This window comes from Aedes albopictus, chromosome 1 (genome assembly GCF_035046485.1).
Source record: "Aedes albopictus strain Foshan chromosome 1, AalbF5, whole genome shotgun sequence".
Taxonomy (NCBI): Eukaryota; Metazoa; Arthropoda; class Insecta; order Diptera; family Culicidae; genus Aedes; species Aedes albopictus.
The window spans coordinates 310,840,360-310,854,132 of record NC_085136.1 but is presented as its reverse complement, the minus strand read 5'-3'; the positions used below and the strand labels follow the sequence as shown (position 1 = coordinate 310,854,132).

The following is a 13,773-nucleotide window of genomic DNA, read 5'->3' as shown; positions in this document are numbered from 1 at the left end:
ACTCAAGTAATTCCTACCGATATTGCTTGTAGAATTTCTTTCCGATTTTTTCCTGATACTGGATTTCTCCAGATTCTTCCCTGTCTGGGGCTTCCCTGTCTGGAACTTCTCGATAATTAAGTATTGGATATGGAAAATACTACTAAAGGCACGAGAAAATCAAAATTTTATAAAAAAAAAAACAATACGTAATGCCTGAAGTTCATAGGCACAATATGTGTTGAAAAATGGACAAATTGAGTGGAAAAATTACGAAAAAAAAAAATTCACGTAGTTCTGGTGGGGTTTGAACCCACGTCTCTTCAAGTTCGCTAGACAGGGCGCATTAACCAACTTTGCCACAGAACAAGTAACAATAACATGCTCTCACTGTTGCTCGTAGGAACGCTTAGAGAGTGTTGTAAGTGGACATCTAAGGACCGAAGGAGATGGTGAATTGCGAGGAAAGAACAAGGGGTGAGGTGGGCTTTGGGTTCAGGTTAGCTTTCTACTTCACAGAATTGTTACTTGTTCTGTGGCGGAGTTGGTTAACGCGCCTTGTCTAGCAAACTAGGGGAGACGTGGGTTCAAACCCCACCAGAATTACGTGGATTTTTTCGCATTTTCCACTCAATTGGTCCATTTTTCAACACATATTGTGCCTATGAACTTCAGGCATTACGTATGTCTAACATACCATTTCGGTTAGTTAAAACAATGCTGGATGAGTACGACTGGAATATATTGATTCCGGAATGCTGGCTTATTTAGTCTTGGGTAAATCAAAATTGGAGCGTCATTTATGTATTGTCCTTCTGGGATTCTTTCGTGGATTCCTCCTGGATTCTTACAGGGACTCCTCTTGAAGTTATTTCAGAGATTACCTCAGGATTCTCACTTAGATTGCTTCCGGAATTCCTTCAGGGATTACTGTCTGGATTCCTTCTGACTTCTTTCAGCGTTCCTCCAGGCATTCATTCCAAGAATCTTCCCGGGGTTCCTTCCAAAATTTCTCCCGGAATTCTTTGAGGATTACTTCAAGAACTCCTGCTGAGATTCCTTTAGAACTTCAAAAAATCCTTCCAGAATTACTCCATGGGTTTATCCAAGAATTACCTGAGGATTCCATCGAGAATTCCTCTAAGAGTTGCTACAGAAGTTCCTGTTGGGGGCATCCAGAAGTTCTTGTTGCGTTTCCTCCATGAATTTCTGCTAGTATTCCACCAGAAATTCCTCCGGAACTATTTTGGAGATTTCTACAAGAAACCCTCAAGACACTTCCCTGCGAATTCTCTTGTGATACATGCAGAAGATTTTCTTTGAATTCCTTCAGGGGTTCCTGCTAGGATTCCTTCAGGGGTTCCTGCTAGGGTTCCTTCAGAAATTCTTGATGGTATTCTTGCAGGACTTTTGTGTACTTTTCCGCGGTTTGAAAATTCTGATTGTCTTTAGCTTCAGGCGCCGCCCTGTAAAGGTTAGTGGCAAAAAAGGGAAAACTTTTAATTAACTTTTCAGAAAACTAGCCTATTATAGATCATGGAACGTTGAAACATAGATTGGGTAATGTCAAATGGACGAAAACGAGGTTTGAAGTTGAAAAACACTTTCGCATTTTTTTGTCCTGCCGCATACTGTACTGGGTTCATTTGGTGGAGCATATGACTATTGGTTTATGACAGTGTATTAGTAAAAGCCTACACGGAGAAACGAAAGTACCCAAAAGTGAGTTCATTCCACCCAACTTCGAGGTTTCGTGCGGGAAGCCAATTTTGAGTTGATGGAGTCAATGTCAACTCTCTACTCTCTACTCTCTACTCTCTACTCTCTTCTCTCTGCTCTCTACTCTCTGCTCTCTACTCTCTACTCTCTACTCTCTACTCTCTACTCTCTGCTCTCTACTCTCTGCTCTCTAGTCTCTACTCTCTACTCTCTACTCTCTACTCTTTACTCTCTACTCTCTACTCTCTACTCTCTGCTCTCTACTCTCTGCTCTCTATTCTCTACTCTCTACTCTACTCTCTACTCTCTACTCTCTGCTCTCTACTCTCTACTCTCTACTCTCTACTCTCTACTCTCTACTCTACTCTCTACTCTCTACTCTCTGCTCTCTACTCTCTGCTCTCTACTCTCTACTCTCTGTTCTCTACTCTCTACTCTCTACTCTCTACTCTCTACTCTCTGCTCTCAACTCTCTACTCTCTACTCTCTACTCTCTACTCTCTACTCTCTACTCTCTACTCTCTACTCTCTACTCTCTACTCTACTATACTCTCTACTCTGCTCTCTAATTTACTCTACTCTCTACTCTCTACTCTCTACTCTCTACTCTCTACTCTACTCTACTCTACTCTACTCTCTACTCTCTACTCTACTCTACTCTACTCTACTCTACTCTCTACTCTATTCTACTCTCTACTCTACTTTACTCTCTACTACTGCCGTAAAAAAATCGAGGGCAATGTTTACAAATTGTCTGAGAATCAGCTGAGATTTAAGTTTTTGCTGCAAGCTTCTATGGAGTCCAGAGCAAGACGAAACCGAAGAATGCGATCGCCCGAGGAGAGCCCCTACTGGAGCTGGTCCTGGAGCGGGGGACAGAACGAGCTTCCAGCCGCTGGAAGAACATGTGGTGCAAGTACCACTAACGCAGAGCAGAAACGGCAGCAATAGCAATCACCAAAGCCATGCTGCAACTGCCGATGTTGCTGTGGCTGATCGATGTCAATCACTCACGTTAGCAGGCGGCTGATGCGACGGCAGCGGATCATGTGGACGAAGGAGATGAATATGTACGTGATTCGCTGCTATTTTGTCTACACGAGGATGGAGACGGGCATATCCGGCAGATCAGGGATGCTGGAAAAGTTCAACGAGAGATTCCCTCGCTTTGTGAACCAGCTTGAACAAGCTGTACACACGGCAGCGAGCAAATAAATCTCATAATATGCTCACAGCTGTAGAAGTGGAGTGCATCAAGATGGAAGCGCAGGGGGAACTGGGAGAGGAGAGGACAAGATCGAGAAGTAGTTCTGTTGAGCTGGATGCATCGATCGCAAGTGAGACCCTCAAGAAAACCCGCGCGGACCAAGATTGGTCGATTAACACAGTACAAGCAGGGAAATCCATCAGCGAGGCTAGTTCGTTATGTTGCTGAAATTGTGAAGCCCGCAGAACTCCGAGGTCTCACAGAAGTCAACATTACGGAGATCCTCGACACCCATGTACAGCGATTGAGTGCTCTTGCGAAACCATCGCTGCGCTTCTTATGGAGAACGGAAAGAACAGAACCGGATGTTCAACATTAACGCAAGGGAGTTCTACATCTGCATCCGAACCGACAAGCCTGATTATGGACAAGGCCTCCTGGAGATTGGCGCAGTCACACTGTTCTGGGCCAATCTATGGGAGAACCCTGCCCAGCACAGCGACAATGGGATGTGGTTAGCAGAAGAAGAGCGACAGTGTAATGGAGTTGGAGACATGACCACGGTCGTAGTAACCGCCCAGAATATACGTGGGGCTACCCGGTATACCAGAAATTGGGCTGCACCAGAACCCAATATCGTGCACAATTTTTGCTATAAAAAACTCACGACGATTCACGGGCGGATGGCGGAATGCTTCAACATGGTGCTAGAAGACCCCACGCAGCTACCAGAGTTCATTACCAGGGGTATCACTTATCTTCTGCCGAAGGACCACAACACAGCTGACCCAGCAAAGTACAGACCAATAACGTGCCTTTCAAGTCTGTACAAAGTGCTGTCGTCGGTAATAGCGAGGAGGTTACAAGCCCACTGCGATGCCAACAACGTGATGACCGCGGAACAAAAATGGTGTCGCAAAAACACGCAAGACTGCAAAGATCAGGTCATCATAGATGCAGTCATTGGAACCTGAGCATGACGTACATCGACTAAAAGTAGGCGTACGACTCAGTACCGCACTCGTATCTTCTTAAGGTACAGCAGTTGTGCAAGGTAGACGGGAACGTCGTCAGGCTGATGCAACACGCTATGGGGATGTGGAGCACTTCCTTACAAATCATCGACGGAACAGCTGTGTTGCGGTCCAGAACTCTCGGCATCAGGAGGGGGATATTTCAAGGCGATACCTTTAGTCCGCTATGGTTCTGCCTTGCGATGAACCCCCTTAAATGAGCACTCAACCAATGCAACTGTGGCTATCAACCTAAAAGTGGGGGAAGAAGTACAAGAATAACCCACACCTTCTTTATGGACCATTTGAAGCTGTTTGTGGAATCAGTACAGAGGCTGCATCAACTGTTGCAGCTTGTGACGGCGGTATTCAGCAACGACATCCGGATGGAGATTGGAATTGACAAATGTCGGTCAGTGCATCTTCGCCGAGATCAAGTAGTGGACGCCAGCTGTTTCCGAGTCAACGAACAGGAAGAGATTCGGAATATGGTTGAAGGCGAAATTTTAGCTTCCTGTAACTTAGAGGTATTCGCCATACAGCGATCAAAAAGGAACTGCAGGTCAACTGTGTTCTGAGGAGTTTTCAACACGTTTGCTGTGCTCCTGTTGACCTACAGCTTTGGGGTGGTAAAGTGGACCAAGACTGGCCTCGAGGCGTTCAAACGAACAGTACGAGTGGCGTTCACCAAGCACCGCATGCGTCATCCAAAGTCGTCCATCGAGAGAGTCACCCGCCAGCCACGCGCAGTAGCAGGAAGAGGCATCACCAATATCCAGGCGTGTCTCTCAGATCCAACAGTTGCGAGCATATTTCATAAAAAGCCAGAACCGTTAGGAAATGTACCCCAGTGTATGTGAAGCTGACCACGGATATAGCGCTCTGCGCTTGGCGCACGAGGATTACCAGCTGATGGCTAGTTTTCACCTGGTAAGTACTGTGTAAAAGGATAGGACAAGTATGGTCAAGTAAAACTTTTGCTATCCAAATTACTTTAGCGTTCGCAGTTGATAAGTAATTCGCAGCCAAAAAGATGTGCCAACAGATGGCACTGTCATGCGATACTGTCAGTCATGTTGTTAATTACACTAGTTTACAGCATTTTTGAACTCGGTAAGCTGATGATCATTTTTGGTGTAGAATCATGCCCTGAGTTCGAAAACGCGAAAGAAAAAAATTACAGTAGAGCGGAAATTTTTCCGACTTTCCATACAAGGTTGATGATTTGAAATCGATTTTTGTTCTATTTTTAAGCAAAGTCGCTCACTTCAAACATCTCAATCTCCGTAATCAATGCTCCGATTGAGCTCAAATTTTTACTGTAACTCGCCTACATATGATATGTCAAATAAACGTCGAGAAAGAATTTTTAAGTTGCTTTTTTCTTATTGAAAAAAATACATTTCTTCAAAATTTTTTGGGAATTTTGCTAAAATTTAAGAAGATCGTCCCTAAAACTCGCCAATATCTTGAATTTCATCAATCTGAGGCAAAACCTGTTTTCAGATGATCGAATGGTATTGTATTCAGCTTTTAATTTATGGAAAAATATTTGAAATTGGTTGTACAAAACGTAATATATTTGAATTTTAGTAAATTACATATTTTTAAAAGTTGCAAAACTCGATATTGAGCTAAAACTCAAAAACTGTTCTACTTAAAAATTTTTGAAGGTCGGTTTCGAAATCAGCACTAAATTGTGCTTCAAAAATGTTGGTCGTTGACAGAAGTTCACGACTTTCGTTTTATTTTGTAAACTTGTGTTATCCGTACGGAATAACCCGACGTCTCCACTACACTCAGCGAAAAAAACTAGCGAAATTCATCGAAATACCTTATGAAAATTTGCTATAACTAATTCTTATGGATGACATAAGAATACCTTATGAAAATTGATCGTGCTTGCTATGACAAATTTCATAAGATAGACTTATGAAAAGAACAAAAAAATCTTAAAATGACTGGATTCGATCCATGAACGTCGGGATCACCGAGCCCGTGTTTTATCCACACGGCTACCGACGCTTGAGAATTCCATGTTGCTAAACATGAATAAAAGCCAAGCTGTGAGACAATTTTACGTCACAGAGTGACCTTATAAAATCATCCGAATCATTATGAATTATTTAAAGGCCGTTTCATAAGTTGTGCCTTACGGAAATCTTAAGGTTATTTGGCTGTGTGTAGACAGAAATGTCTTGCCATTTTGCTGGACAGATGTGTCATGACAGAAATGTTCTCTCGCTGTTTGCATGGAAAGCAGCAGTGTTGATCATTTCTGTTACGTTTTCTCTTTCTGGCAGCAAAATGGCAAGACATTTCTGTCTAGTGGAGACGTGGGGTAATATGTCGATGTATTATTCCGTGAGTAAAAGTGACATTTCTCTTTATTTTTGTTTCTTCTTTCGCACCAAAGACATCAGTGTGCATTAAGCTGTTAGTACACAGGGGCCTTAGGCCTATAGTACACAGGGGGAAAGATTTGGCAAGCGAAGAACTCAAGATAAAGCATCTGTTTGAAGTGCAACGGAATGCGAAAGCACTGTGGTATGTACTCAAAAAAAAATCCGCAACTCTGCCTCTGCGGCAAAACGCAATGAGTGTGGATTTCCTGCGGTTAATTTCAAAACAACTTCAGTTTGGTGAAAAAGTTTGTTTCCTGGAAGAAAGTAATTATGTGAGAATCTGCAGCATTGCTTTTGCTCTGTCTCACTCTATCGTTGGCAATTGTGGGACGATCTTGGGAACGATATTGGGGTTATAGAGAGAAAATTAGTGCAGTAAAAATCCAAATATTTTAAGAACGAACAACCTGGTCAATCCATGAGATATAAAGAAGTTAATACGGAAGGAAATTCCAAGAATTCCATTCTCATAAAAGAAAGTTATGATTTTATAGGAGTCCGAGTATTGTCCGAGATTCTACAGGAAGCCGGAAACACTTTTAAAAAAAAACGAATAATTCGGCGATGCTCGTCAAGTTCTTCGAAGAAGCTGTGGGCCCAAGAAAAGCAAATGATTTCAATAGAATTTTCGGGAGTTCTGGGAGTTACGGAAAGATGGTGTTTTTGAGTTCCTCACGAAAATAGCTCTTAATTCCAGGAACAAGCTGGTTAGTTCTCGAAAATTCCTAAAAGAGTTCTATCAGGAGTTCCTCCAGGAGTTCTCCGGGAATTCCTCCAGAAGTTCCCCGGGCTTTCCTCCAGGGAGTTCCACGAGAATTCCTCAAGGAGTGTTCCGAAAATTCCTCTAGGGATTTCCCAGGAAATCATCCAGAAATTCTCATGTGAATCCTCTAGGAAATCCCCGATAAAACTTCCGAGAGTTCCCGGGTATGCCTCCAGAAGTTCCCCGTTATTTCTTTAAGGAGTATATCCAGGAGTTCCCCAGAAATTCTTCCAGGAGTTCTTCGGGAATTCATCAAGGGGATTTTTGAGAATTTCTGCAAGCGTTTCCCGTGAATTCTTGTAGGAGTTCCCCAAGAATTCTTGCAGAAAATCCCCTGGAATCCCCCAATGAGTTTCCAGGAAATTCCCCCAGGAGTTTCCCAGGAACTCATCTAAAATTACCTCGGTAATTCTACGAGAAGTTCACCAATAATTCCACCATGACTTCTTCGGGAAATTTTCCAAGAGTTCCTCTGAAATTCTCGTGCAATTCTTCCAGAATTCCTGCAGGACTTCCCCGAGAATCTTCGGATGGATTCCTGGAGAAATTTACCGGAGAAATCCCCGAAGCAATTTCTTGAGCAATCACCAGAGGATCTTCTGGAGCAAATCTCTAAAAAATCCTTCTAAGATTTTTCCAATAATTTCTCCGGAGATTCCTCCAATAATTCCTCCGGAGATTTCTTCAGGAATTCCCCCGGGAATTCCTCCAGGATTTTCTCCGGAGATTCCTCCAGGAATAGGAGATTCCACCAGAAATTACTGCACGAATCTTTGGGGGAATTCCTGGACGAATCTCCGGAGGAATTTCCTGGAGAAATCTCCGGAGGAATTTCTGGAGAAATCTCCGGAGGAATTCCGAGAGGAATTTCTGGAGGAATTCCGGTAGGAATTTCTGGAGGAATTCTGGGAGGAATTTCTCAAGGAATCTTTAGAGGAATTGTTGGAGAAATTTCAAGGAGGTATTTCTGGAGGAATCTTCGGAGGAGTTGAATGAGGAATCTCCGCAATGTTTTTTGGAGGGATCTCCGGAGGAAACTTCGGAAGAGTTCTTGGAGAAATCAGCAAAGATAATCCGGAGGAATCCCCAAAGAAATTCCTGAAGGAATCCTCAGAAGAATTCCTGAAAAAATTGGCGGAGATAATCCAGGAGGAATTTTCGGAGGAATTCCTGGAGGAATCCTCGGAGGAATTGCTGGAGGAATCCTAGGAGAAATTTCTGGAGGAATCCTCGGAGGAATTCCTGGAGGATCTTTTGGGGGAATCTCCGGAAGGTTTTCCCCGAGGAATTTCCAAAAAAATCTCCGGAAGAGTTCCTGCAGGAATCTCCAGAGAAATTTCTGAAGGAATCTTTGGAGGAATTATTGGAGAAATCTGAAATCCTGGTGGATTTTCTGGTGGAGCACCTGAAAGAATTTCTAGAGAATTTTCTGTGAAATTTCAAGGAAAAACCTTCGTACGGAATGCCAGAAGATTCATCACAAAGAATCCTTTGTGGATCTTCATCAAATTTCCATTCAATTCCCTGTGAAGCTTTGTCCCAGTATTTCTTCAAGAACTCCATGAACTAACCGTCAGAGACCCAGCAGAATTCCTCCCACCGTAGTGCGAATCCGTAGTCTGGATTTTCCCCAGCAGCCCACCCAAAAGTTATAAATTAAATCATTTTCCCCACACGTGCGCGAAAAAGTACATTTCAATTTCAATAACATTTCCTGAGGAAACGAACGAAATTTCTTCAAGTCCAAATCGTAAACAACCTGGTGCCCTTTTCTTTCACATCCTTCTTACAGCATCGTTTCGTTGAAATGCTGTCATTTAAACAAATGTCAAAATTACTTACAGAAAAAGGAGGAATTTTACTTGAGCGCTCTACTTGGGAGCTAGAAACTAAGCTTGAACTGCGACATCAAGACCGTAGACGAGATGATCGTAACATGGAAGCAGAAGGAGTTGAGTGGGACGTACCCCCTTCAACTGGAGCTCAAGCACATCGATAAGCTGGGTGACCTCTTCTCAGAAACAGAAGGTTTCATGGTAGCCATCCAGGACTTGGTAATTGCGACGAAGAACTATCGGCGGTACACTCATTGCACAATTATGGGTCACTCAAGGAACAACGGGAACAACCATTTCATAATATGAATAGTTTTTCATACAAAAACAACACTTTCATTATTTTTATTTTATATTCTCCTCTTTAAAACCCCTTTTTATTGTTTTAAATAAAAATATGCTTGTAAAATTCACTTTAGGCGGTGAAAATTACTAAAATATTGGTGAATAATGAAAACCACAATAATGGGTCAAAATTGGCTGTGTAACAATTATGGGTCAATTTGCTGCCTATTATGGGTCACTCAAGAGAAATCGGCTCAACAATAATGTTTTGTCTATTTTTTCAATGAATGATCACGTATTCTCGATAGATCAACTATAGTAGAATCCAAAACTGGTCTCAAACCTCTTAACAAAGCGTGTTTTCACGATTTGGAATCAATTTTTCGAAATTGGGACAAAATCTCCAACACAACCACCGATAAACGCCTAAAAGTATGCAATGCCCATGTACGCAGAACTGTCAATATTATGCTGCACAAAAAGTGACCCATAATTGTGTGATTTTCGGTGTTCTTTGGCACAATAATGAGTCACTTAAATTTTGTCTGAAATAAGCTTTAATTAGCTGCAGTCACATGAATTTCTACATTTAGAACGTAAATTATACCTTTGTTCTGGTGACGATACCATGTCGCACATGAAAATCACTAAATCTCGCTTTTGCAGAGCTTACGAAAGCAGCGCACGCACTGTCCGTTATTCACAATCGAAGCGTTACTTTGACAGCTAGTTTTGCGCCGAACAAAAAAAATATTTAAAATATGTATTTTTTGATGTATTAGCCCGTGTGTGACACAAAACAAATCAACTTATGTACGAAAAATAATAATAGCTAACAAAAGCTTGCAATTAATAAGTATTTATCTATTAAAGTGAAAAGTGACTAATAATTGTGTGTGACCCATAATTGTGCAATGACTGTACATTTTGCACGAAGACGTGGAGAACCGATGTAGGAAGTGCAATTCAGAAGGGGAAACGATCGAACATGTCGTTGCAGGCTGTTCAGTAGTGCTAGCTAGATCAGCCTATCTCGATCGTCACAAAGCGAAGTTGCCAAGATTGTGCACCAACAGTTGTCTTTAAAGTGCAACTTTGTCGGCAGATTTGTACCCTACTAGAAGTACCAGCCGGACCCGGTTCTGGAAGTTGCATACAGCTGTACTGCCCATAACTGCATAATTGTAACATTTGCATTTTTTGCCAATATTGAGTTAATACCGGGGATCATCACCCAATCATCAGTACTTTCATCCACCCAATTGAACTTTTTAAGTTTGTTCTGCAAAATGTGAAACAAATACCAAGTCGTTTTGTCTCATTGACTAAAATTAATGAATGTAATCGCATAACAGTCACACTGGAAATACACACTGGTGTCAAAGCGTAATATCAATCAATTTTGGTCTTATTATTTTTTTTAACTATTCGTCCAGCATACAAGAAGAGCTGTAGAAAATTTCATTGCAAAAGGATGAATTTTAAATTATTGACACATTTTTGAAATTTTGTATTGTCTCCATACTAGCGCATGTTGCAAACTTTAAACTCCATTTTGTACAATGCCTACTTTTGTCGAATGTGACTGTTATGCAGTTATGGGCAGTGTAGTGGGATCGCGAGATCATTACGGACGTCCTCATTCATGCCAACCGGCCCAACATTGAGGTTTACTACAAAAGGATGAAGCGGGTAAGCCTAATCGACATCGCTGTACCGTTCAACCGTTCAACCATAATGTCCAATCAACATTCTCCGGCAAGATAACCAAGTATCACGACCTAGCGGAGGAGTTGAAGCAGATGTGGCACCTGGAGGACGTCCGTATAGTTCCGGTTGTACTCTCGGCAACCAGAGTTGTCCCTAAATCTCTCCTAAGGTCCCTAGATGAGCTGGAATTGAAGAAAGACCTGAACAGCATCCTGAAAGCGGTGATTCTTGGAACCTAGTACAGTTAGGCGTATCATCACAACTGACATCCGAAGCAGACTCATTAGGATGCAAGCAAAACCGGTTAATGAGATCCACAGAGCCCAATCCCCTTTGGCATTTCGATTGCCTGGGGTAGGTGAAAGTTTCCAGCCATTTTTTTGCTGAGAAGAACTCTAATATCAATAATAGTGTCAGAAACTCTACCGGAAATTGATTCAAGCATTTTTTTTAATCTCTACGGATGCCTTCAGTTATTTGTCCAGAAATTAACTCAAACAATGTATCCAGGCATTTTTTGGATTTTTCTAGAATTCATCCAATGGTTAAATTAAAGTTTCTCCAGGAATTTCTTCTGGAATCCAAAAAATACATAGTAGAAACATGGTTTCAATAAGAATTCCTCTAATGAAAATACTACAGGGATTTTTCCAAAAAATCTTAGAAATTTCCTTCAGAAATGAATCAAACAGTTTTTCCATGAACTTCTCAAGAGACTTCTACAAAAAAAAAAAACAGTTTTTATACTAGAGCACTAAATATTAAACTTCGAGCTAACTTTCCAGCCAAAAATCCGGTTTGCCTCGAAAAATTTGAATATTCTGCAACACAATGGGGCTTCACAGTTTCGAGAAATTTCTGAGCTTGTTCTAGAGATTCCAGGGGCGTTTAAGTGGACTTTGAGATTTTCCGGAGGATTTAATGGGTTTCTTGTGGATTTCAGGCGTAGCTCGGGAGCTTGCTCAATGCCTCTGGTACGCTCCTTTATCTCGTTACGACCATATTTTTCTCTCCGATAAATGTTTTAAATGTTCCAAAGTAAGGTTTGATAGGGCAACTGTATGCCTAAGGTTTAGCCTAACGAGTCTGGATAAAACAAAGAGGAAAAACGTCAAAATTGGAACAGTCGTTTTTCTGTCATCCCCATAGTACCAATCTTTTTTTTTATCTAAACGAGATTTTTAGCCCTAGGCTAGTTCATCTCGGGTCCCACACTTTACTTCCCTTCCGAAGGAAGAACTCACATTTTGCGAGTTTGTCGGGAGTGGGATTCGATCCCAGGTCCTCGGCGAGATAGTCAAATGTTCTAAACATCACACCAGGTCCGCTTCAATTGTTCCAATCAAGCAGGAGACCTGTCAAAACGACAAGGATTTATCACTTTGGTATACTCGAGACACTTTAGTTTAGCCGAAGCGAAAATGCCCGTAAAATCAACCACTACTGCGTACTTTAGGCTGTCCAGTGCTGTAAGTAAATAATTGTGGTCTTGAATAATTCAATGTTATTGTAATACTTCTCAATACTGTTTGAAAAGGAAATTTCCATATTTCTGACACGGTGTAATGTGTAATTGTTATGGCCACTAACACTATTTTCAATCCACTGAAGAAATTGAAACCTTACATTTATCGAAGACCACATTATCAATACTTGATAACATAGTCTTCGCATTTATGTGAATAGGATGCTCTCCGTATGTAGAGATTAAACTAATCCTAAGAATAGCTTACCTTTGAAATTGCATATACGGTTTACATTCAAATGAATTAAAACAATGTATTAAGGTGCAAATCTAAATTAAAATTTGTTGGGACCGAATGATCAGCTGTAAATTTGCAACTTGTTATCAAATCAACCTGAACAAAAGTAAGCAATACATACAAACAAGCAACAAGCAGATTGTCAAAAACGCCGGCTGGCTGCGTTCTATCAAATTTCTTATAAGAATAAACCCCTGGGTTTGTGTCTCAGATAAACAGAGAAATGATAACGCTGTCACCACCACCACCATTGCACCCGATTCACCCAACACATCCATATCCCGCGTGCAGCTTTTCCTCTCACAACCACCTGCAAACCCCCTGGCTAGAATCCGGTGTTTTCCTGAAAAGCAAAGAAAAACTAACAGTAGAACTTTCACTTTCGTTTGTGGAAACATTACACCATCAACAGCGCAGGTGACGTTTCACCGCACTCTGACGAGTAGGTATGGTGGTGAAAGTGTCATCGACCCCCTCCCGAAAGTCTTTCATGAATAATCGTAGCATCAGCCGGTCGAATTTCATGACGAATGACCAGGATTGCAGTGTGTTTACCCTTGCAAAGGTCACTTTCATAAATGCGAGCGAACGCCGCCACATAGTAGGCTAGTCGGGTTCCAGCCAGAAGAGTGCTGACTGGAACGTGATGGATTCGTGATGATGTCTGGCCAGGTGTCTGGACATGGATTGCGGGAGGTAGAAGATTGATAAATTAATAAACAGTCAATGAGGATGAACGTAATTGGGACAATAAGAGATGAAGTTGTATGTGTACTGGAATATTGGGGTTACTTTATGGAACTTTTTTTTTGTTTACTGGTGGAGATAGATCAAAGTCAGAAGTTACTGATCTCTATAGAAAAATGTTGAAGTTTTCTTCATCATGAATATATTTATTTTTTCATACTTTCTCTTAAAATGATTGAGTTTAAAGAACATATTTTACATTATTACTAGTTTGAGTAATCAAATCAATAAAAAAAAGTATTAATTGTTAAATACCAACATTCACTTCTTTTCTATCAACAAACCAGCTAACCATGAGATGTCACTATCATTTAACATTTAACGATATTTAATGTTATCGCACGTGG

At 41.4% G+C, this 13,773-nt stretch overlaps 1 protein-coding gene across 4 annotated transcripts in view; it reads right to left on the bottom strand.

Moving 5' to 3' along the window:
- Window positions 1-13,773, bottom strand: part of LOC109402401 (guanosine-3',5'-bis(diphosphate) 3'-pyrophosphohydrolase MESH1) — a 29,137-nt gene that overhangs the window by 2,112 nt on the left and 13,252 nt on the right. The window contains exons 1-2 of one of the 4 annotated variants that reach the window (XM_062847138.1): window positions 12,650-12,776; window positions 1,096-1,445 (exon numbers count right to left, since the gene is read on the bottom strand). The exons of 1 other annotated variant lie outside the window; for it this stretch is intronic. The gene's annotated coding sequence lies outside the window, so the exon portion shown is untranslated. Of the gene's footprint in view, window positions 1-1,095; window positions 1,446-12,432; window positions 12,551-12,649; window positions 12,800-13,773 lie in introns of those variants that run through there. 2 more of the 4 variants (XM_019675066.3, XM_062847140.1) reach the window with 2 other exon arrangements.